Source organism: Pararge aegeria, chromosome 11 (assembly GCF_905163445.1).
Source record: "Pararge aegeria chromosome 11, ilParAegt1.1, whole genome shotgun sequence".
NCBI classification, from domain to species: domain Eukaryota; kingdom Metazoa; phylum Arthropoda; class Insecta; order Lepidoptera; family Nymphalidae; genus Pararge; species Pararge aegeria.
In genome coordinates this window covers 13,342,437-13,369,203 of record NC_053190.1, presented here as the reverse complement: position 1 = coordinate 13,369,203, position 26,767 = coordinate 13,342,437, and the positions used below count along the sequence as shown (strand labels likewise).

Sequence of the window (26,767 nt, the reverse complement as noted above, 5' to 3'; positions counted from 1 at the left end):
TGGAGACAGAACTCCTCAGCGGACAGCAGCAAACCCCTCATTTAAGGCTTAGCGGTACTGAATACTTTGATATTTTTTAGAACTACAACTAAATTGAATTCGCGGGCAACAGCTAGTTGGTTATAATTTGTCGAAGTTATCGTATAAAATTCGTCAAACACTTTCATCTCCTCTCCCAAAGGAACCGAGCTTAATGTCTGAATAAAAAGTATCATTTATTACTTCTAACACTTCCAAAAATATGTGTACAAAGTTTCATGAGGATCGGTTAAGTAGTTTGAAAGCGTAACAAACAAACTTACATTGACGTTTATAATATTATAGTTAGTAGGGATAGGGGTAGGGATAATCATCAAACTTTTCATAGGTAAAGTGCTGTTATTCCCTATTTCCTAACACACGCGCGAGAATTCGTTTTAAGACTAATTAGTAAATTTAACCTTAACGTCTTCATTACTTTATATCTAAGAATAAGGTCCATTGATTATCTCCAATGTGTCCGATGTACTTTGGAATTCTCTTGAGGCAGATGGTGGAGAGCCTTATTCAGATTTTTAGTATTAGTAGAGTTTTTAATGACGCAGCTCGTCCAGGGAAGTATTATTACATTGTTTATTTCTGCCGCTAAGCAGCATTGTTGTAATGCTGTGTTTAATCTGAAGCACGTGATTGCCGGTTATATTACAGGCACATAAGACTTAGCAAAGTAGTAACTAACCAAAGGTCAAAGTCAAAATCAAAGTTAAATATTTATTTATTTGAGTATTCAATAGGTTTAAAGATACCCCTTGAGATGTGTACCTGCAATACTTTAAACAAAATATACATGGTAGTGAAATGATAGCAAAAACAACATTCGTAAGCATTAAACTCAAGCTACGAGGGTTACAAACGTGCGCTGGTCTAAGAAGAAGCCTACAAGTAATTTAGGCGAGTGTCCTTTTTGTTATTACTATCTGATATTTTCAGTTAAAAAACAATCCGGATTCAGCAATAATAAGCTTTTTTATCATTTACGTAATCCTTTATACTATAACAGGAGGTTTCTATGAGCACATGTTTAATACAAACTTTAAAATATTTAGAAACATCTAAGATGTCAACGAATTTAAAATGTAGGTAGCATAATTAATTATTAATTTAGCACCACAGACCAGCCCTGGGATGGTCTGCAGTTGATTCTGGGGAATGGAACCTGAGAACTTCCACATTAAAGCTACAGCGCTGCTTTAGCTCCGGATATGTCGTCATAACTACATCGATTTTTATACACAAATTACATCACATTATCAAAAGTTCACTTAACATAGCTGCTTCAAAATAATTCCATGTCTCAGGTTTCGCAAAGATATGATAAATAAATAATTAAGCCACAGTCGTAATCGTAAATCAAAACCTAGTCATAAATGGTGTGAGCAATGAGTGTTAATTGGAGAAACTCATACTATTTATTTCAAAGCGTTAATTATATAAATTGATGGATGTTTTTAGTCTGATCGTTCTATCTAACGTGGTTACACATATCATCTCTCCACTGCCTGTCAAACTTCACGCTACTGGGTGACCTTTACGATGGGTGCGGTTGCATGCGGGAGGTTACGTGACTTCGATAACCATTTGATTATAATTGAAATGATTGGACGCTTATTACGTTTTCTTTATTAATGGTCGCTGCCAAATTTTACTTGTAGCGACTTTCTCTACGAAGTGATGAGAGGTGTTATAATTTTTTTCGGCCCTACATAGGGCACGCGTCTGCTTCCGCAATGAGAAGGGTTTGGGCCGTAGTCCACCACGGTAGCCAAATGCTGATTGGTGGACTTCACACGCCTTTGAGAACATTATGGAGAACTCTCAGGCATGCAGGTTTCCTCACGACGTTTTCCTTCACGGTTGAAGCAAATGATATTTAATTGCCTGAAACGCACATAACTTAGAAAAGTTCGAGGTGCGTACCGGGTTCCGATCTTGGCACGCGCGAAAGTGAAGTCGAAACTAGGCCATCATCGCTTTTTACCAGTAAAAATAAGACCTTAATTTCAGCATTGCCGGTCAGATGGACCTTGTTTTAAGTCCGAACTGAATATAAGGTATCAATTTTAATCTAAATCTTTAGATGGATGGTTTTCACTCAATACTATATTTAGCGACCAAGATATTTTTAAATATTTTTTTAAATCGTGAATCGTTTTTTAAAAATTGAGGTAGAGTTGGATTGATTGCAATCATACTTGATGAGATATCTCTGTAATGCTCGATAGACCTGGTGTTGATGAAGAAATTATCTTATATAACTACTTATTTAAACCTACTACCGCTAAATTGTGTTACTATGGCATCTTATTGAAATGCTCAATAGCTTGGTACCATTATGTCAGCTAAGTAACAAATAAGTAGGTACACGTGGTTGTAATTTTACACCAGACCATAGCCAATTTGGAAACAAATTTCTTAGCTTAAAGCTGAGCAAGGAATCAAACCTGGATCATGCTAATTAAAGGCCACAGAGTACAGTGGAAGTATTAGATTGGCTATCCGTTAAGGTCACATGGGTAAGTATAATAAAATAAACTTTTAGCTCCTGGAAAAATCTGCTATAAAAATACCCGTATGATGAAGCAATATTTTAACCCTCAATATTTCTATCTTCCAAAATCAAACCTGACCAATTTCGCAAGAAATTCTTAAATAATGCAATATCTTAAACGGTAAAATCATTATCTAGGGTTGTCGATTTCTTAAAACCCCCGGATTTCTGTTTATTAATATTGTAATTATTATAAAGTATTTTTTAATTAGAAGAAAACCCAAGCGAAAGAAGCCTTAATATTTAAGGATTTAATGAAGAACCCTTTTAGAATCTATATGATAACTAGCTGTTGCCCGCGACTTCGTCTGCGTTTGATTTTGTTTTTAAAGTATTCAGTATCGCTAAGCCTTAAATGAGCATAGTTGTATATATATATATATATAACATGTGACTGTCAATTAATTATAGACAAATAATTTGCAATAAAATAAAATTGTGACTTTACTTAAAGATTTAAGCTATCCTATCTCTTAAGTTGGACCAGACTGCTCACGGTGTGCCAATTTAATTTAAAATCGGTTCAGTAGTTTAGAAGTCCATCGCGGACAAACATCGTGACAGGAGATTTATATATATTAAGATATTTAAAATGGTTCATCAACATTAAGATCAAACATTTTTTTTCAAAATCTTTGAATTTGATCAAACAGTTTAGGGTTGGGATAAAATATCGTAGGTTTTAATCTCACTATTTGATTAATTATCGTAACTACTTCTTACGATAACTACCTAACTTTTTGCTAAGGAAGTGGGAGAGGAAAATCCTAGTTTTTATTAATCAAACCCAACGGTTTGTCAAAAAAGTATTAATCAAAACACGAAAGATTAGATATATTAATTTTAAACGACTCAATTGTAAACATGAACCCTACGCAATTAGATCATATTATATTATTTACAATTTTGTACTACATTAAACAATCGCGTTAATACGCCGACGTTTGACCATATATGACTTTACTGTGTAGAAACGGACTCATAATTTAGACTACTTATTTTATTAAATTTAAAAAATTATAATTGGTTACTATTTGTTTGTGTCTCGAGGCAAATATTCAGAAGGCTATAAACAATAATTACCATGCCGAGCAAGCGGTTTGGCCATCGTAGGACTAGACTAATTGCACCGCTGTTCCTGCTGCTACACACCGGTCTGCGCCGTTTATTCAGTCGCACCAATGTGGTTACACCGCCATTTGTCGGTCACTACTCGCTGGAGCCTCGTTTCATAATCAGCAGGAGGTATGAGTAGTTGAGGTTGGATGTTGGACTTTAGGGTCTGTCTGATCCTGTACTGGAAAAGGCTCAGTAGATTCCTCGCTAGGACGGCGAAAGTGTATTGATCGTTGGATATGGCAGAGTCAAGACTGAGTCATTTGTAACGGATTTTTATTAAGTTTTGGCAACCCTAGCCGTACCTGTCATAAACTCTTTTATTTTTATCCTCTCAGTGAGCCCAAATGCAATTCGGCCTGTCTGCAGTGAGCGTACAATAAAAAGTCAAGAGCTTTGTAGATTATGGATACCAGGAACCTCAGGTATATGGGATAGGTTGATAAGGGTTAACGTTTATAATTAGTGCTAGATGAAAACGTTTTAAAATAAATTGCTTAGTCATAAGAACCACCATTTATTATGCCGGTATGCTTCACGTCTGACGAGATAATAAAAAATGGGTTTCTATTTCATTTAGTTTCACCTTTTTTTTCAACAAGATGAAATAGTTAACAGTATTATAGACTGATAAATATTTTATAGAGTTTTATACAAACAGGGTTTTACAATACCTAGATAAACTTTTCTAGGTACTTATTTACTACCTATTATTTGTAGGTGTAACGTAATCTTAAATTCTATAGACTTGTATTTCTATTATTTTTTTATTTATATACTAGGACTTTCCCGCGTCTTCGTCTACAATTTTATTACTTTGTTTCATCGGTTTTGCTTTCAAGCCTTCCAAAAGCAGTAGCTTAATCAAAAAAGTCTAACTCCAGGTTGCAACATTTATTTTTTATTTGGAACCAAATGGCTTGTAAATGTTTTATTAAGTTTTTTACCCGAATTCCTAGAAGATTGACCAATAACAGATAATATTTAATCAAAGCTGCATAACTGCTATATTGCTGTTCTAAAGGTTATTGTATAACACTAATGCCTATTTTCACTAAACCTAGGAAACGATTTGGGTGATCCATAGAGTATAAAAAGTTTCACCAAGTCTTAGATGATGGCTAACGACGTAAGGCGGCATCTTAAATTATTACGACACCGATTCGGCCCCGTAAAAATAAACTTAACTGACACTTGACAGATGAAAATATAATCGATACGAAAAATGAAAAATATGATAATACAAACACAAAATACCAATTTATAATAAAATATAACACCAAACACTTATCGATGAGTTGAATTTTTTGTCAAATTGAGTTTACCTGACGCTTTTTCAACGCACTTGTAATTGACGTGCATAGTACACACACACAAAAACATGGACTATGTTTTTGTGTGTGTACTATGCATTTTGTTAGTGCTCTTAATAAATAAACTGTATTTACTTTTATCACTAACACTTCGTACTGTTAGTTAAATTCCAAGATCACTCCTAATCAATTAATGTAATTACGAGAACCAAACTAGTACCATTTGTACCAACGTCTTGATAACTATTGTTGGGTAAACACTAAACAGCTTTAGTTTAATTAACATGCAACGGTTATCTGGATGCAAACGTGGAACTTTTAATCAGAAAGGGCCGGGCGGAGCCGGGTTATTTGCATAGTTTAACAATTGCTCGCCACGTTAGGGATTTCACATCTAGATATTAGTAACGGGAATGTCAATCGGATACTTAGTGGTCTTAGGACTCAGGTCACAGCGGTTAAGTTGGGATACCTTTCGGGTTCAAATAAGCTTCTAACATTATCTGATCTGGAAGGTCTTAAAAAGGCAACACTGCGTTAATAAGACTTATGGGCGGCATACGTAAAGCACATATTTAATTATAGATACGGTAAAATATTATCTGGATTCGAGTTTATTCATGCGCTTCATTTACGTTTGTGCAGAATTTCTGTTATATCGTATCCCAGCACTGCAGCTGGACCTATCAGAGGAAGCTCATTAAAATAGGTTATTTTTTTTCAAAAAATTGATTTGTTCTTTTTATTACTTCTGACAACCTCCCTGGCGCAACGGTGAGCGCTGTGATTTTAAGTAGGAGGTCTAGAGTTCGATTCCCGCTAGGGGCAATTTATAATTTCTGAATTTTCTCTGGTCTGGCCTGGTGGGAGGCTTTAGCCATGGCTAGTTACCACCCTAACGACAAAGACGTACCGCTAAGCTATTTAGTGTCCCGGTGCGATGTCGCGTACTAACCGGTCAGGGGTATGACTACCATACTCTAGTCAAGGGCTATCTTGTAGTAGAATAAAAAAAAATACTTACAGTACTCCAGTAGATCTTTTTCAAAGTATGCACTATGAAAAAGATCTAAAACGCTATCCTGTTATTATTTATTGATTTAAAATAGCTATACGCATTTGTATGAAATTCAATACTAATAATTTAGTACGTCTTTAGTGAAAAGACCTAAAGACGTAGAAGGCAATACTATGTAAGGAACGGCTTATCAAAGTAGATTCCTAGGCATACGTTTGCCTTTTACTAATCGTTCTTGATTGAATAACTCATATATCCTAACTTGTCTATGCCACAAGAATAAGCGTCTTATCATATATTTCATTTTTCATATTGGTTTATGGTTTATATTAAAAAAAAAAACAATTGTATATATTTTTTTCTGCCAAGTGTCAGTTTATAAGTTCCTTATACATTACGCACCGCCGAATCGATGTCGTAACTTTGGCGCTTAACGTCGTTAACCATCAAAGTTGGTGAAACGTTTTTCTCTACTATCCCTAGAAAGTGCGTACTTAATATTACATTTCTATTGTAGGTTTACCAAAAATAGATAAGAGCGAATTTTCACAATTCTAAGAACAACGGTACTAAAGCTTTTAAATGGTAGGCTCTAAAGCTATCAGATCCACTGTCAGATATCTTTTACCAAACACCCTATAAAGATAACCGATAGTCGAAGGCGTGTGGTCAAAACGTCCGGATCGTAAACTTGAACTCCCGGCGGTCGACTTGTCACACGTTTTTATGGCCACGTAGGTATTTTATACGGTTGGCATTGCGCATTATATAAAAACCTTAAGAAATAAATTATATTAACACAATAAGTATTTAATCAAAGCAAGTCTGGAAATTGGCTTAAAGCTACTGGACCAAGTTTAACAACATTTTAATGGCGCCACCCGGAAAATTTTCCTTTCGTATTGAATAAAAACCAGACCTGCACGGCTTGGGTTATGAGCAGGACACAATTATCTCCCCGGGGAAAGGATACAAATATATTTTCTCCCACATCTTTATCAACTCTCAGAGCACTGGCGCACCAGTGGAAACAATATTCAAATAATATATATAATTTTTGTCTCCTGCCTCTGGGCTGGGCTAGCACAGACAGGAGACAAATATAATATGCCCCGATTATATCCCCTGGCAGGGGATATATTTAACGTGTTCACCTAAAGCATGGAAAAATGGAATAGGAGAACTTTATCCCCATTTATTATTACACATATATTATTTGGATATTATTAACACTTCTGCGCCAGTGCTCTGAAAGTTGATAAAGCTGTGGGAGAAGTGATTTTGTTTTCCTTTTCCCGGGGAGATAATTGTCTCCTGCCCACGCTAGCCATGCAACAAGTAACAGTTCCATATCTAGGAAGGAAATGCATAGTTATAATATTATTTATAACATTCCATATGTTTTGGATGTTTGTGAACTCATCACTTTATATCTCACAGCAAGATGTAGGTATATAAAAATACGCATATTAGCTATACCTACCATATTTTTATTCTATATATGTATGTATGACTTATTATGTAAACCAATGGACACAATCATTAATTAATTAGGTACTTGGCACTTGTTTGTAGGTACATAAAAATGAGCAGGTTAACTATAGCTTCCTTCTACTATTTTTATTCTTATCTGAACGATTATATGTATGTACAACGTGTAAATGAGAAACGAAATAAGACTTCACTGGCTTCGAAGTACATAATGTAGCTATGTACTTTCTTTGAGATTGATCTGTGAAGCCGAAACGCTAAAAGTTTTTGAGTAAATCACTGCTATACTTTTTACGGAAAGAAATTTGATACAGCCCTACCATCACATGCAAAATTAAAATAAAGTGAAAAAATTTCAACTTGAATTGAAACATCGGATACCTTTTGTCTGGTGGGAAGTTTCGGCCGAGGCTTGTTACCACCCTACCGACATAGTCGTGCATTCTGGTACGATGTCGCGAAGAAACGACTAGGGGTCTGTGTTAATTTAGCTGCCATACAGGTTAGCCCGCTACCACCTTTCTACTGCATCATGGGCTAACTTGTGTATAGAGAAAAAACCTTTATGCATTTAGCGTTCCAGCGTAGGGATAGTTGCCATTTATGTTAGAGCGTAAACCCTAAAAGTTGTTCGTCGATTAATCAACTTACATTTTTATACTCAACATGTACAACCGCTAAGTACAGTTGATCGTTAACTTTTTACACAACCTGTCGCAGCGTTTAAATAATACAATAAACCGGTTCGGTATACTTTTTTCAATTATTCCATTCATTGGTTCAAGTTCGAAATTCCTGTGTTGTTTTATGTTATTTTATCGCGGTCTTAAAATTTACCGGATGTTGACGGTCTCGGTTAAGGTCATTCTTGTTTAATTATTTTTATAAAAGAAGCATACAGATACGTAATAAATTAAAATGATCAATGAATACAAAATTACTCTATTTCCTTATACCTAATAGTATTAAAGTTTGCAAAGAATAACTTGATTTTTTTTTCATTATATTTGAAGCTGCAACTTTAATCGATTGTTACAGGGTTAATTTTGAATGTCTTTCTGCGTATACCACATTACAATACTTCATCAATGAGTTTATGTATGCAGACAGTGTATTGTTTAATAGCGATAGTGATTAAAAAAAGTAAAATTCAAATTTGCATCAAGAATAATGGTATATTGCGGACGTATATGTGGTATTAACATTTATTACTCTTCGAACTGATGCATATTATTATGCGCGGTCAACGGTATTACCTACCCATCTGTCGACGGTTTAATTAATTTTCGCCTATCAACTTTAATAACAATTGCGGAATGCAATCATCTTCATAATTATTTTATACGCACCTACCGCACAAATACATTAATCCATGTGGCCGCAAACATTTTTTCCATATCGAATTTCGAAATAGGCGTGAAGAAAAATCCATGAGAGTTTTTGAGTTCGGATAACATTGTTCAATTAAAAAATCATTAAATTAAAAATGCACATTACTCTTAAAGGTTAAAAGTGCAGTATCCGTACTCGGTTCCACCGAAAGAGAAGCCGAGATATAAACCACCATTCTATCAACGCTCTTTAGTGTACTAAGTGAGTCTAAATTGTTAATGTTCATAAAATGCTTAATACTTTGGTTCATTAGATACGAGTACAATAAAACAGATAAACATATTAAAACATCTCATTATAAAGAGCCTTATCTTAATTTAATTACCCTAACTGTACACACCCAGTAAACAAACATGAAAAAACAATTAAACTCCAAAGATAGAATCACATTAAGCAGCATTAAAGTGAGTTCATTACTCCAGTCTCATTGTGTAGTTGACATACGTGAGGACTTCGAGTAGGTACTGCTACAGTTTAGCTATCACACAGATGGCTTTGCTCAAGTGTCCTTGCCACTGACGTTTTAGTATTTAAACTTGTTCAAAAACCACATACCCTGCCTGGTGAAATTTTTAACCTGTTTTAGAACTCAAATAAGTATCTTTCACATGTGTATACATATTTAAATAAAATCAGCAGCTACTATTGCTGTGTAGGGGTAGCCCTAAAGTAGCCCTCCTTCAAAATGACTTTGAAACTATGATGTATCTTCGCAATGCTAACTTACTATCCCTTCATTCTACTCAAAGTACCAGTAAGGTTTATAGTTTGCTGATCACATACACTACTTACAAAACCACATCATTGCTGAGCCTAGTTGGTTGAATCTAGTGAAATATGTATGAATTAATGAATACACTTTTATTGCATACAACATATAAATAAAGGAAAAAATATTAAATAAAGAGTTTGTTTCCAATTTGGTGGCCTTAGTTCATGCATTACAATATAGTCTAAGAGCTTGTATAAAATTTTTAGAAAACTTTACTTCGCCAAGATCGGTTTAGTGGCTATTTACTTAAATTTTGCTTGAATATTTCCCGGGTGCTTTTCAGAAAAAAAAGTACCTACTCTTAGACCAAATTGTGGATGTAAGTAATTTGTTTGCCAAATTTCAATACGATTGGTGCGATGGTAGAGTTGAACATAGTTTAAAAACAAACAAGAAAGCAGACACTTTTGCATTTTTTAATACTAGTACGGATTGCTAAACTGTGGCAAAGCTGGCGAGTAGCTGTAACTCCATGTGCGTATGTTTGCGTGGGCGAACGATGTATAGGGCACAATATGGCGGCAGTGTAATGTGAAGCCAGATTTATTTCGTTCCTAGGCTGTAACTCAGACCAATACGTGACCGATGCTCACGCCTACTCGGACTAATATTTCTTAAGAGCGAACACATAGACAGTGTATTCCAATAAGCATCTGTTATTTCTGTACCTCACGCCGACCAAATACCACGAAATGGGTTTCAATGAGTGTCTTACATTTGTGCTCACTAACTGTTTTGTAGTTCTTTTATTTCGGGCTACCCTGTTATAGCAGTTTTATTTAACACACACCCCTAAACGGTTTCTGCATTGTACCGGAACGCTTCATTGCTTAGCGGTACGTCTTTGTCGGTAGGGGGATAACTAGCCACGGCCTAAGCTTAAATTATAAATTCCCGGGAACCCGGGACCTCCAACTTAAAACCACAGCGCTCATTGCTGCGCCAGGCAGGCTGTCGTGGTGTTCGAATTGTAACTTGTTTGCCTATAAAACTAGGGATCCCGTGTTAAGAAAAAAAATTACTTCCCAAATAATTAGCCCTTTTTTTTTTCTCGTGGGGAAATCCTCATGGATACCACTACAGCACGGGGAGATGCAGTGGTTATGCCGGACTCTTACCGACTAAAACCCCACGGTGTTCCAACTCTGTTCACTTCCAACAACGGTGTTCCACACAACCGCAACCCAGCCAGCAAATTAATAGCCCTAGTTTAACCCTCGTGAAAAACGCACTAAGTCTACGATCTGGAATATTGAAAAAACTGTTTCGTGACGATTTAATAGTTAATAAATTAGTTATTTGCATCTGATTGTTTCGGTAAATCTTAAAGATGGAACCGTAGCACTAAATAAGACAGAGCTTTTAAATCTCGGAGGTAGCGGACTTTCCAGAAAATATACAAACTACTTTTTAAAGTGAGAAAACTAAGCTAAAATAGACGAATTCTGTCGTGCTAATGACAAAGGCGACTTATTGATATTTGCTTAAGTCTAGCAAAATAATCAGTCAGTTCAGTTAACGACCTTTCCTGAATCTGCAAAAGGTTAGCAACTCAGTGAAAATGAAAAGTCGCCATTTTTATTAGCATGGTAGCATTAGTAGTAGCGGATGATATACTACTACGACAATAAAAATATCGCCATCTAGTCCCAAAGTAAGCGTAGCTTGTGTTATGGGTACTAAGATAGCTGATATGATGATAAAATACACATAAATACTTATATGTAATATACAGATTACACTGTACTGTACTCTGTACACTCAGACACTAAAAACATTCATGTTCATCTCACAAATATTTTCCAGTTGTGGGAATCGAACCCACGACCTTTGTTCGACTCAGACTTCGTTCTCACTCGCACTATTCATGCCAAATACTCAAGAAGTATAATTTAAGCTGTTAAAAGCATTGCTATAATCCAAAAAGTAGGACACTCTCAATTGAAACCATATAACTCAATACCACTAAGTACACATGCCTTTTTGCAAGAGCATGAAAGAAAGTTCTTATGTTTCTTATTATCGAGGTGCTAAGTTGGGATGCAAGCGTAACGCCCACAATACACGTTCACGCCTCTATAATTTGCGCTGGAAATTATATCATAGAAATGGTAGCGATTTTCACATACACTACCGGGGTCATATCAGACCACTGTTAATGGTTAAAGGTCGCTTTGAAAGGTCAGATCCTGTTCAGCCCACTTTCTACAGCTCTGGTTCTTATCTGGTGCAAAGCCGCTGGCCATTTGAAATGTCGAGTGTGTTTTTTCCTGTTTTAGCTTAACACAGTGACTAGGATAGTTTCTCAGTTGATTTAAACAAGATAAATAGTCTTGTAAATCTTATATATATATTTCTTGGGTGCGTGTGTATATCACTGAACTCCTCCTAGATGGCTGGACCGATTTGAATGGTGATACGCTCGACCGTAACAATAGGAAAATCTTCCTCCGAGCGGGTGATCGTGCTCGGGGACCGAGGTCCGAACATTCTTTTTTGGAAGTTGTATATATAGGCATTCTTCGTGAACACTTCTCGTTTCGTGATTTTTGTAGCGCCATCTAGTTATGTAATGTGGAGACCCCTACAAACGGTTAGATGGCTACGATGGTTTAGATTCACAAATTAGCCCGACAGATGGTGCTGGGATCCGCTAGTAAAAGTATATAATACAATGTATAGGTGTCGGTCGTTATTTGTTTTAAGTAGACCTGCATTCTAAACACTCTTGAAAAGTCTATTTGTGTCTAGAGACTACCACAGGTTCGGATGTTCATTATCATTAGATGTGTCATACTTTTATATTATCTGTGTATTTATTTACCCTACAACTGACTACTTCGTAATCATAATTATTTTAAGGCGATAAGCTCTTCCTCTTCTCTTATTTTTTTTTTTTTTGTAACAATAAATTTTTATTATGTTTGTTTTATTTCATTGTAAAAACTAACAAAAAATAGACTTTGACAAAATTAGATGAAAACGTACCTACTTACAAAATGTTTGGTTTCATCATCAAGTCAAACGTATGATTTTTTTATTATAACAGAATAAAAAGATTAACCTAACAATATAAAAAGGCATCCCAACGAACCCGGAAGGTTCGTTATAATAGCGTAATTGCCGAGAAACGTGTAGCTAAAAATTCATCGAGGCACCCCAGGTTCTCTGGGAACACATAGTCTACAATTTTACGGCATTGATTACCTGATAGACACTCTATGAGAAACCCTGAAGCGCAGCGGGTCCACACATAATATCATAAGTGGATAGCGACATTAAAGGACTGCGATCCAACTATAGGCAAGTATTGCGTTGTTCGCCTTAAACGGTCGACTTTTTGTTACAATGAATTTCATACAAGTTAAAACTTTCTACTGTGAACGATTACGCCTCCGCTTTATCTCGGTTGTGTCATTCTGGAAATTACTTCAGAAAAGGGAAATAAATGCAGTCATCTCTGATTTGACCTCAATATAAAATTCTTGTCCACTGTACCGTACCTACTGATTACACTCGCATATAAATACGAGTACTTTCGAGTTCGTAGGTAGGAGTAGTTAGTAGAGTAGTAGCTCTACTAAGACATTTCCTTGTTGCCAACGGACATGAGTCACGGGTGGCATTTCCTTAAAAGTGCCACCTCACCGAGTGTTAACCTTTTTTAATATATTCAATTCCTATTAAACTTACTGCCGGTGTTGGAAGGCCCACATTAGGTACTATATAGTCAGTCTAGGGTTGAACTCCAAAACTTTTTCTCTGGCGAGCTAATAGGTTGGAATGTTTCAGTAAACTTGATCTCTGTGATTTCTTGATCTTTAATTCAAATTCAATCGTTTACGGAAACTAACTATAGCTCGTTGAGCGACATCATTACGTCTTTTTTATAGCGTTCATTGGCGATCAAACCTGATGGCTCACATGTAGGTAACAGGAAAACCATTTCCACATAAACAGAGCAACACTTCGCAGGTCATGCAAGGAAAACGTCATACCAAGTGCCACCCAGTATCTATTAAACTGCGGCAAGGTATTAAGGCACATATACCTACTTGTAACATCGGCAACCACGTTCTTCAGACCGTACAACAGCAATGTTTCTTTGTGGCAAAAAAAACATAGAGATAGTACATCCCCAGGCAAGTTCTGTCACAAAAAGCTCTTGCACCGGCTATAAATCTGCAACATTGACACCATTATTTAGTTGCTCCGTTTTAGCGCATTAAGTCTTGGTGTATACGAAACACTGCAACTAAGCAGGAGAATGTGTATGGACTATGGTGTAATTTATATTTTTTTCAATCCTTATACTCCACATCAAATAGATCTTCGCCAATTTACCCTCTACGCACGTTTCGCTCCGAAACCGGATCATCCTCAGAAGATGTTAACTTGACAATGAATAATTGTTAAGTCATTTTAAAGTTCATTATATATATTCATACAATGCCGAAGATCTGTTTGGTGTGGAGTGTAAGGATTGAAGAAATTATAAATTACACCGTACAGATTCTCCTGCTTTTCGCGGACAAATATATAGCAAATTAAGCTTAAATTTCATAATATATCATGGATTTCCGCAAAGTAACGCCTGCTTCTATCCAAGAATAGAAACGTGATTTAATATCTAGGCCCAAATAAATTAAGAGCGTTTAAAAATAGAAGCAACTTACTGCGTCCTAATATATTACTATAATATGAAAACGCTCAAGGGAAGTTATAAATAAAAAGTCCTCATACAGTGTCATAATTTGTTATGTAACTAAGCGACGTAGAGTATGTTATGTATTTTAGTCGTTGCCTGCATTTGGCGGAAAGCAAACATTTGTAGAGCAATGACCGTGTACATAAATGTAAGTAATGACCAAACACAGTGAAACAGGAACCAAAGGTTGCGTGGACTTGTTTAGTGTTAGAGCTATATTTACGAAAGCGGGTCTAAGAAAAAACTTTTGCACTAACAATAGGCTTTTGGCAAGCGTATTTTATTTCAGCAGCACGCTCTTACCGCGTTAAAGTTTGAATGAAATTTTGGTAGAAATTTTCTATTAGCATTGCATTTGATATATTTCAGTTGCGTTTTTAATAAAAGTATGGTTCGTATGCTACCGGAATCCTTTATATCGAATAAAGTAGCCACATTAACTGAATGATCTTATCGTTCAAAATCCGTTCCAAATCGGTTAGTATTTTGCATTTATTTGGGTGTTCATTAGGTACCTAGATCGAATTTCTTAATTGATAAGATCGAATAGATGGTAACTTAGCACTGAAGATATATCTTATACATGTTTATAGCTCTTCCGACATGTAAAGACTGCGTTATCGAATTAAGTAGATCAGTTTTAATTAATCAGTTAATTAAATGGATTCTATTCAAATCGTTTCCTGTTTGCACTTGCCTGTTTGTTTATAGCAATCTATATTATTTACATAAAACATTCCTATTTACTAAAGTCTTAACCACATTTTCGTAAATGGGATTTCACCACATCCGTTATATTTGGGCTATTATTTTGTATCAGCACACAAAGTCTTCATTTATTACATACAAGTGCTGCTGAAATTGGTTAAAAAATTTGCCTACTGATTAAGAGGTTCTAGCTTTGAATCGATAACAAATAGTTATTGTCAGGTATTAAGTTTAAAACGGTCACGAAATTTTCAGTACCAGCCCGCAGTATATTGAAATTGTTTTTGTTTTTGCCATGAAACGATTTTTTTTGTAAAAGCCGTATTGAAACAGATGATGAAAATGCATATGCTTTTTAGCTCTTGTTGCAATGTGTCAGATATCACCTCCTTATCGATCTTACGTTTAGAAGCCAACTGAAACCAGAATTGAACTTAAAATATTTTGGTTTCTAGAGAACTCATTTATTTGCAAACGAAAGGTCGATTTGAGAAATAACGTTAACTGAGTTAAAACAACTTTTTTTTCGACATAACACCCATCGCCATCTTACCCCAAAGTAAGCGTAGCCTGTGTTATGGGCACTAAGATGACTGATTAATATTTTTATGAAAAATATATAATACAGATAAACATCCAGACACTGAAAACTATTCATTTTCATCACACAAACATTTTTCAGTTATGGGAATCGAACCCACAGCCTTTGACTTAGAACAAGGTCGCTGCCCGCTCCGCCATTCGGCTGTCAAAACTGTTGCAATATGTGATCGAATATCACCACCTTACGATCTTACGATTAGAAGCCGACCGACCAAGGATTGAATATGAAACTAACGTTTTGGTTTCTAGAGAACTCATTTATTTGCAAACTAAAGGTGAGTTCGTGAAATAAGGTTAACTGTGCTTTAAAACGAAATTTCGCTTGAAAACGAGTATTTTTTTTATTTTCAAGCAAAAGGAAGATCTATTGAAAGTGATTATAGACTCACTTATAAAGACAGTTCACACGCCATCGCCACCGCAACCTAATAAGACCTATTACACACTGCAATGCCAGCAACATTATATTAGCGTCGATTTCACAGTGGGACAAATAATAGTATATTACGGGAATGTCCCACGCGCATTAGTTTATGCACTGGTGCTTCTAAACATAATATTGTATAATATTATATCATGTTGAAGTCAATTAGACTCTCTAGGGTTTCCGCGAATTTATATAACTCAATTTCAGTTAATAAGTGCCTTTTTATCACACTTGCTCGTATGTTGGATCATATTACATCGCATTAGGGCTTATAATCCAATATAAACAAGCAAGTTTTATTTTACATCAGCGCACTGTGTAGTAAGTATCGCGATTGAGTTAAGTTTGAACCTCGCTTTAACCTATGTGTCTGTAAACTATCTGTGCCGTGTGCGATACAGTTTTCACAACATACACAAGGAGTTTACACAAAGTTTTTTCTTGAATTTCTTCAAATTATCTTCTTGTAATGAGATTAGTAAACATTGAATTTTATCTGAATATTTCAAATTATGTGCATAATAATTAGACGTAGATACGTCTCTTTATTACAAAACAAGTTACTATACTTAAAATATGAAAATAATCCATTTTTTTTTCTATCGGCTTGCTTCAAGTTCCGGTTCAAAATAATAAAATACAAATATTCAATTTAACAAATTTATTACCACACGGAATTTATGTTCCTAGGCGTAACGAATATGTGTTTTTAAGTCTTAATCACAGACCTATAACCAGCAAACATAAGCATAGAATGTAGTGCTTGTAACTTTACTTAAATGACAGCACACAATTTAGTCCTTTTCCCACGCAGCCTTGTATTATTTTTTAAGAATGAAATTCTTTAAAGTTGTCGTTACAGTTTTTCAATAAATAGCCTTGCCAGCTACCGTCTGCGTTCCTACAATAAACAAGAATTACCTAAAGGTCATAAAACTCTTACAAATGCGTACTAACGCTTCTTATTGAGGAAAGCTGCTCGCCTTCGCCGGCTGTACTCGAACGTATAGTCCATGCGTAAATACCAAATCTTTATACGCCTACATAGTACACACGCAATACTGATTCTTATCGCTCTAGATTTAAAGGGTAATTTACTTTTAGAATGCGTGCAGAATCGTGACGTGTTGTGGATTCTCAGTGCGGTAGTGGAATAAATAGAACACTCTACAATATAGTAGTCTAGTGGCTAGTTACGTAAGTAAGGAAGTTCACATCAAAGTAACTTTCACTATTGTTTGAAATTAAAAATAGCAGCGTAAAATTTTCAAGGAAGTCGCTATTTATTTATTACTTAACTTTAATAATATGTAGGTATTGTCATACCTATCTACTTCAGATGATTCAACTCTACTTTTAATATGTTATTTTAATATTTTATCTAAACACCCAAGGTCCAAACCTGGTGCAAATTTTGTTAATAATAAATTATGTTATACTATAAAATAATCGTCTTAAAATGAGAATGCTTCTATTCGATATTATTTGTACATTTATTTTGTAATTGGACACAACAAACGACTGTTTTTTATCTGAGTGACCACGGTTTTGTTAATCTGTTTTAAGATAATTTTACACATATTTTGCAACAATTAATAAAAATGGTCAATTGTTACCAAAATCAAAAACAAAACTTAGTGAAATTATGAATAGGAGTTATTTGAGAGCAAGTAAAAAATACGATGAAAAAGTGTCGAGTCTAAAAATTGAGCTATCTTGTTACCAAAAGAACACAATAAAAGAGATGGCACTACTTTAGAGTTCCCATTGATGGGGGATTGGGATCAGGACCCCTATCTCTCATTTTGCACGCCTGCAGTACCTCTTCCTCTAAATTATATTTAACTCACAGTAAACACTTTTAATAAAATCCATCTTGAAAACGCTATAAAGTAATTTTCAATTTCATGCTTCAAGCTTTATGGTTAGAACTTTTGTTTAAGAAGCGTTTGTGGGTTTAATGAAACTGGCAGTTACAGGACCTCTCTGACTAGCAAATTTTAACTGTTTTTCTACAGAATATATTTAATATTCTCTAATTACCAATCATCAAGGCCGCGTCGCGTCTGTTGTCTGTTCATTTAATTCCTGTTTTCTGTAGAATAGGGACCATAAATAATTTATTAACTTAGGAATTTCAATAAGTCAAGATACATAATATACGTGTTTGTTTGTTTAAGCAAAATTCTGAACTTTAACTGCGCTTAGTGCTTTCTTAAATGCTTTTATTTCATACGTTAAATTATCGTCTGACTTAAAATTCGCAATAAATTGATGTCCACTTTGATTGATAAATAACTATTGGACAGACAATGGGAATACAAATAAACAGTTATATCATTAGTATTTATTTTAGTTTTGCAATGCAAATGCTATCGACTACCTATCGTTTTTGGTAAAAGAACAATAAAGATTTTCGGATTAATGAATCTCTTTTCAATATATATATATATTTTCATACAAATTTATACTTTGTTTGTTCGTGCAATTCAGCCTTTGACATGTAAAAGAACACAGGCCACCTTTTACCCCATTCCCTAAGCAGTTCCCGAGGGAAAATTAAAAATATGCTATGGAAAAGGACATACTTTCTATACCGATCTATCAAAAAGTTCCCGTGGTAATATTAAAAATTGTTAAAAAGAACGAAGCTTTAGACCCAATTCTGAAGTCCACGCAGTCGAAGTAACAGGAAAAGATAGTAAGCTTGTACAATTCATCTAAATCATCGGTGGGCTACATCATGTCCAGCTGTTTGGTATCGATCCAAGAACCGACAACGAGCTAAGAGCGAGCGAGCGAACGAGCGAAGAGTTGCTCAAGAATCAGCCTTTGCAAATTGTTTCTTGATATTCAGTTCTTAATTCTATGGCTGTTTATTGATACTGGTCATTGACTTTCTTTATATTTAATATAAATATACAATAAATAAATATAATTTCTCTTGGTTTTCCTGATCCTAAGGTTGCCTGGAAGAGATCGCTAGCAATAAGGCCGCCTTTTGTATCCTACTTCTTAATTTCTTATTTTCCTGTCCCAGGTCTTTTTATTTTTTTGGTGTACAAATAAAGTGTATGAATAAATAAATTAAAAAAAACTATCTACGCAGGTTCAAATAGAAGGGTTAAATGGCTTATTTATTGGCACTTAACCATTATGTAATCATCAAAATTAAAGTCCACTGCTGGACTAATGGCCTCTCCCAACTTAAGGATTTGTCCATAATCACCACGGACAGGCGGGTTGGTGATCGCAATAGACGGTAGTAGTAGTACAGAGGACATGCTATGCAACATTATTACTAGCAGACATCTAGTGGCGAGTTACACTCTCAATATTACGTCAAACACTATTTTAAACTACCCTCATATTAATTTTCTATCTGAAATGACTGAGTAATTTATAAAGCAATGCGAGTGATTGTACTATCTCTTATAACCTTCTTTGGTGTATCTTGCTCCTGGTATTTAACCAAGGTCTGCATAATTCTAAACGCAGAACACATTTGACACATTATCATTTATTGCAATATGACCTCGGCGCGTATTAAAAGTTATATCGTACAGTAAAAGTAGCTCACTAATTTGCATCACTTGCAAATTCACCTACATCTAAAACTCGTAAATTGGAGTAAAAGCCTGAAGTCAATATGAAGGTTTTATGCTGTCTGATATATGGCACATGGCAATAGAAAAAACACAGTTTTATATTTATGGTAATAATTAAATGACCAAGCAGTTGGCTTAGCTGACTGTAAGTGGAAAGCCATCGACTATAAACAGAGCAACACTTAGTAGGGAATGCAAGGAACACGTCCTGCAACATATAGCCTTGTGTCCATCAACACACAGCGTAAGTGCTAAACCACATGTGCCTTGGAACCGCTAAGCTGAAGCTTAGTTTGCTATAGTCCGCGAACAGCAGGAGAATCTGTATGGTGCAATTTATAATTTCTTCAATCCGTATATTCCACACCAAACAGATCCTCAGCAAACAATGAAGACAATCTTAACAATTATTAATTGCAACAACAAGTCAACATCTCCTGAAGACGCTCCGGTTTCGGAGTGCGTAGAGGGTACATTGCTGAGGATCTGTTTGGTGTGGAGTATACGGATTGAAGAAATTATAAATTATACCATACAGATTCTCCTGCTGTTCGCGGACTATAGCAATTTAAGCTTCATTTTCATAATATATTACAGATTTCCGCAAAGGACCGCCTGCTTCTATAAAATAAACACGGCAGTAGCAATTCGCCAGGCGCTCTGTCACAAAAATCTCTACTACTACTAAAATGTAAAGATTACAATAATTATGGCAACTTTGTACGGTTATTTATCAAAAGTTATAATTTCACTATTATAAATACTGTTTTCTAACTAGCCTTCTTATACATGATCTCTTTATTTTACCTATATAAATCTATTCAGAACTTCCACGATTTAAGTGCGTAACTAATTTTGGTGAAATTTGGCACTTAAGGATATAGGTATGCATCCTGGTGGACAAAGGATACTTTTAATCCTGGAAAAGCTGTTATAATTCCCGCAGAATTTAAAGTCTTGCATCCTGACAACGGATAGTCTGTAGTCTCATAAGTCTAGGGTTTTGGACATTCGGGATTCTGTAATTTCTGAATTTTCTCTGGGTTGGTCTGGTGAGAGGCACTGGCAACCCTACCAGTTCCAATACGATTCCGTGTAGAAAGTGATAAGGTGCAATATAACTGCTGTATACTTAACAGATTAGCCCGATAACATCATAGACTGCATCCTTGCTGACTACCAGGTGACATTGCAGTCAAGGGCTAACTTATAGTGGAATAAAAATAAAAATAAATATTCCGGCGTTGTTCTCAAAAAACGGAGAAATATGCCTAATCGCTGACAAAAGCTAGTTATTCATAAACTTTGTGAAAATACGCGAAATCAAAACCCGTATATTCAAAATTTAACTAAACACAAACAACTCTTTATTATCTCACAGAAAACAAAACTTCCAATCCGTTATCATAGATTGCGGCATATCGTTTAAATAACCAGAAAATTTGTTACGATCAAACAGCCAAGCTTTATTGGTAAAACTCGTATTTATTTCCATTCCGACAGTAAATAAAACAGAATCGTGGCAATCGAATAAGTTGTAACTTGTAAATCGATTAATAATTTTGTGGAAAGGTAACCTGATCTTACTGTTTTCTTGTCGGCAGTAATTTAACAATTGACAATTGTATAACGACAGCTGATCATAATGATCTTATTTAATTACTAACCTACCATAAACCTACAAGTTATCTATATACATAAAAGGCAAAAGAGACTGACTGACTGACAGACCGATCTAGCAACGCACAGCTCTAACCACTTGACGGATCAGGATGAAATTTCGCATACAGATAGTTTTTACAGTGTAGGCATCTACTAAGAAATGATTTTTGAAAATTCCAACTTTAAGAGTGTTAACTGAGGGATGAAGTGTGTATAAAATCATTCATTTATCAAGGTAATTCCATGAAACTAAAGAAATACGTGTTTCACTTATTTAAAAAAATTCAACTCTAAAAGCGCCTAGGGGATGAAAATTTGTATGAATGTTTCTGATTTTTTAAGCAAGACATTTTTTAAACCTTTGTAGTTACAATTTACCAAATCAAAAATTAAACTTAACGTGAGCGAAGCCGCGGGCAAATGGCAGTCAGTCAGTAATATAAGTGCATGTAAGGTACTCGTAGGTTTACTCATAGTCTACAGTGGTGGACTACGGCCTTAACTCCTTCTCATTGTGGGAGGAGACCCGTGCTCTGTAGTGGGCCGGAAATGGTTTGATGAGATGATGATGATGACCTTGGCCATTTAACTTGGTAATTTTTTACAGCCTGTAGACGGCTGTAGCCTACATTTAGTGCTGGGATTTAGTGCTGGCAAAAATATATAATATCTTTATTCCAGCGGGATTTTTAAAAAACCAAAAAAATAGTGTATTTATATAATAGTCGAGGACAACAGCTTGTAAACAAAAAAAAATAACGTTTTAATAGTTAATGTTATTTTATTATTTCTGCTAAAACATCTAGGCACTTGATATTTAAAATTGGAAAGTCAGATTGTTTTTTTTTAATTAATCCACGCAGCAAAGCACACACAATGGATCCACGTGATTTTTCGCAATAATATAGCCGCTATTCTACAGTTACTTTTTATCTAAAAGAAGTAATAATACACGGACGCAGCCAGCTGCTTAGTTAAACTATTTATCCACCTTCCTATATGATCTTAAAGGCGTAACGTAAGCCCAGGTAACCAATGTTGCAAAGCGGATTAATAACTGAACGTTTGCGAAACCAAGCTGTCTATATCTTCATCTACAAAAACTGGTTGTCTACGGGTTTTGGGTTATGAAAGTGACGGGTAAATTGTTACTGATCAACAAAAGGATTGCGCTATTGTTATGAATAACCAGTCAACTGCAATTGATTTATAAGTGTGGTCAAACATGACTTACGCAATTTAGTAATTTGCCAAATATAGTCAACATCATCCTTCAGTTAACAGAAGGATGTTTAATGCTGAACAGATGTTTTGTTAGGATTTCTAGATTCCATGTACTTTTACCCTTTGTAAGTATCTACTTCCTGCGAATCTTTTGATATCATCTGTTCATCCACCAACGTGGGGGTCTCCCAATACAAAATATTTACTCATTGCTAATTCGGTTGAACATAAAATTCGGTACATACTTAAATCCGAAAATCGTCTGTGTTCCGTTACACTGCTGACGTTCCTGAGCACAAACTGTGCAGTTAGAGTAAAAAAGGCATAATAATACCGATACACAATATGCCTAGTGCTCTTTAAATTAAAAATACTCGTCACAGATCTTCTCGCCGTTTCAGAGTTTAGATTCAGCCAGGTTGTGAGGTTTTCACTTCCCTAAAAATGTAATACATTTTTATCTCAGTGACCGACAGATTGACATGCTGCCGAAGGCACACAACTTCGAGCTGGTTTTAAAAGTTTAATAAAAACTATATCCAACACCAAACATGTTTTGGAACAACTCTGGAAACCCAGAATCCAAAGTCGATCATGCCGTCGACTAATTTAAAAATTAGGAACTAAATACTATGTATTGTGATAACACAATCAGAGTTACCTAGAATAATTCACGAATGTATATCACTCTAAAACGAAACGTTATAAGTAAAGCTGTATAATAGTGTCGACATAAATTCTTAAAAAGGAGTAACAAGATTTGCATTTAAGAATTATGTAGTTTCTCGTAAAATCGTGTCCACGAATTGCAATGTAAACACGGTTCCGCCCACTCCGCATTTATTATGTCAACCATTGACACTGCTTTTTGTTATTTTTAATCTAGCACACACTACATAAAAAAAACCTTTTTATCTTGCGCACGTTTCGCTCGCTGTTTAGTTCTTACACATAGATAAAGCTTTGTTCACTTTTGAACCGTTATGTTTGCCTTCATTTAGGCATAAATTTTGAGTAAACAAAACATCCGTTCTTAGCCCTTAGGCGATGTAATGAAGAATGTGTATTCTGTACAAATATTAGGTATCTTTATCGGCATTTCAAACTTTGAAGCGACCGCTGGTTCCCAACAACATTATTTTTTGTATTTTTTTATTTATGATATTTATTGCAAACAATATCTGAAACAATATCGGCTAATGTTTTAGTCAGTTTAACGAATGTTACATTCGACACTTCAAAGGTACTAGTGTGACATATATAAATCCAAATATAGTGTTACTGTGATCTTATGATAAGTGACGAATAAGTCTACGTGTGACAACTTAGCATTACCTAAAAAGCGTATGACAGTATCAAACCCTTTATAAGCGTGGTGTGACCTAATTGTGGCAGCAAAAAACAATCGATTGAGTTGGTTATCCAACGTTTGTTTGTGATCACATCCATCCATGATTTTAATGATTTGAATTTATCTTTTCTTCGCGCTCCGAAGAACACAATATTAAGTCAGCCACTTACGTTAGCTGTAGCCAGAATGTTTGTTGATGATTAACTTTTTTAATGTAAATATCTTATTAACCTTTCCAAACTAAGGACTGTGTCAAAGAATAACCGCAGCTAAAATCTAGTATCTAGTCTGTAATCAAAAATTGCACGTTATGGACCACCCTGGAGCACGGTGGGCCAACCACAATACCAGGGGGTTGGTGGATGAGGAAGGCCGAGGGCCGGGTGTGGTGATGCTTTTGTATGTTCATCAATGGACGACTGTGGGCTGAAATAATAATTTATACTAACGATACACACATCGCCATCTAGTCACAAAGTAAGCGTAGCTTGTGGTACTGAGATGTAACATAGATAATTATAATCTCCAGACAAAGACCTAGGTAAACTCTGATAAATGTTTGTTTTATGTGATATAAACACCTTATGGATTCGATTCCCACAACTGTACTCAGCAAGCAAGTACCTCAGCTGCCCACTGCGCCAATTGACTGTCCATATATACTGATAATAAGGATGACCCACGCTATACTTATAAGGCTCCTAACGCAAATGATTTTGTGTAAAAGAAACTTAACATAAACTGCCTCGTAAAATCATTAAACAATGATAAAACATTGCACAGATTCTATCGATTCCGCTATCAAGAATCACAGACTTAGCACAACAGGACTGATGTACGATAACATCGATAAACTATTCCCGCTGGTATGTTTATTAAATTAAAGGAGATCAACATCTCAATCCCACTTAGGTCTGTTGTTTTAATCTAAATCTGTAAAGGACTGTGCACATTATCGTACTGTTTTGATTGGAAACTCAGTTAAGATACTCATAGATCTTAAAGAAAAACCGAGCGAAACGATATCTTAAGGGTTTATTTGGGTGTAATTACTATGTCAATCTCTGTGTTTGTTCGTATTTTTTTAATTCCTTCACAAGTTAGCCCTTGACTGCAATTTCTGATAATGAGTTACAGCGAACTCACAATCATAATTTATTTCTTCGCGACATCTTACCGTAATTTAAAATTGATTGGAGGCACGTTTTAATCGCTGGGGTAGTAATTTGCCACGGCTGAAGCCTTCCAGACAATAGACACAAAAGCCATCTCCACCTATTTTGCCATTCTTAAACAACTTTGGTTGAGGAAATTTAGGCTACCTTAACTGATTAAAATGTTTTTCTGACTGCATTGTACCTATGTTTGAAACAAAGATAATGTGTAATTAAGCAGCAAAAGTTTATTGATATATTTTCTAATTTCTAAGGCGTTGTTTATATAAAAGTTTAAGGTCGTGCTTTAGACAAATGGCTCCAGAATTAAGCATAGGGGACGTGGTGCTGAACCATATCGAAAGTCGATATGAGTCTTCACCACTTTTGGATAAACTGCACCTAAGCAGTCGCGTGCATAGAGGGTATGCACAGGATATACAGATAATATAAATTGAAGAAAATCTCCATTACGAGTTATAAATACTTAAGGGTAGGCTTTTTATAACTCTTACAATGCCTATCCTTAAGTTTTTTATAACTCGTACTAAAGATTTTCTACATTTTATATCATCTGCATACCCTGTGCATACCCTCTATGCATGCCACTACACCTAAGTTAGGTATAAGATATGCAAGCGTTGGCTTGCGAATAAGTACGCACTCCCTTGGCACGTGCGCTTTACCTAACATTAACACTCACAATTACATAGTATAAGCAAAGTCACGACATGCTACAAAAGATTGTGTTGATATTACATTACTACTGGCTGACTGGAATTTTCATTCAAAGTGGTTCAAAATGATCTGAGACAACTGTTGCTTTGATTTGAATTAAGATACCGAACGTTGTTACTTTCAAAATTGTAAATGTGCCTTACTTTATAATAAGTGTAATTTACTCTTGTTCATGATTTATACTTAATGCAAAGTAGATAGAAAACAAACGGAATGGATAGCGATCGAATTAACTTGTTAATATTAAGTAATTCTGTAATTTTATTATTTCACAACTCAATGTGGAAATAAGGTTTAGAGTTTCAGACTTGCAAGCCGTCTATATCAAGTCTTAAGATGTACAATGACAAATTAATGACAAATATGTCTGCTTTTGCATGTTGTAATATAAGCATGTTGCAGTGCCCATTTCCTACCTCCAAAGCCTATCATCGCACATAATTTTATCTCAGAACTAAATTGTTATGGGCTCAATCTCGAATGTCCGACCGTATGCCTTTAATCAACATCATCAACCCAATACGGTCCAACTACAGGGGAAGGGTCTCGTCTGACGATGAGAAAGGCTTAGGCCGTAGTCTACCATACTGGCCAAGTGCGATTGGTAGCCTTTACACTCCGTTGAGAATATAATGAAGAACTCTCAGGCATGCAGTTTTCCTCAGGATGTTTTTCTTAACCGTTTAAAGCAAGAGAAATTGGCTAAATTAGAAACGCATTTAATTCCGAAAAAAGTCAGTGGCGCAGAACACGGTCTCCATGAAAGGAAAGCCGATCTTTTACGCACTAGTCTATCACCGCTTCATGCTTAAGCTTCCGCCTTTACGTATCTTCCATATCTCTTATCTGATGAATGGATTGGGCTCTATCGGAAACTTGAAAGTGGCCAAAAAAT

General features: G+C 35.4%; 1 protein-coding gene across 1 annotated transcript in view; it reads left to right on the top strand.

Annotated features, from left to right (window-relative positions):
* LOC120627680 (cadherin-86C) overlaps positions 1-26,767 on the top strand; it is a 167,178-nt gene that overhangs the window by 24,240 nt on the left and 116,171 nt on the right. The gene's annotated exons all lie outside the window — the stretch shown is intronic.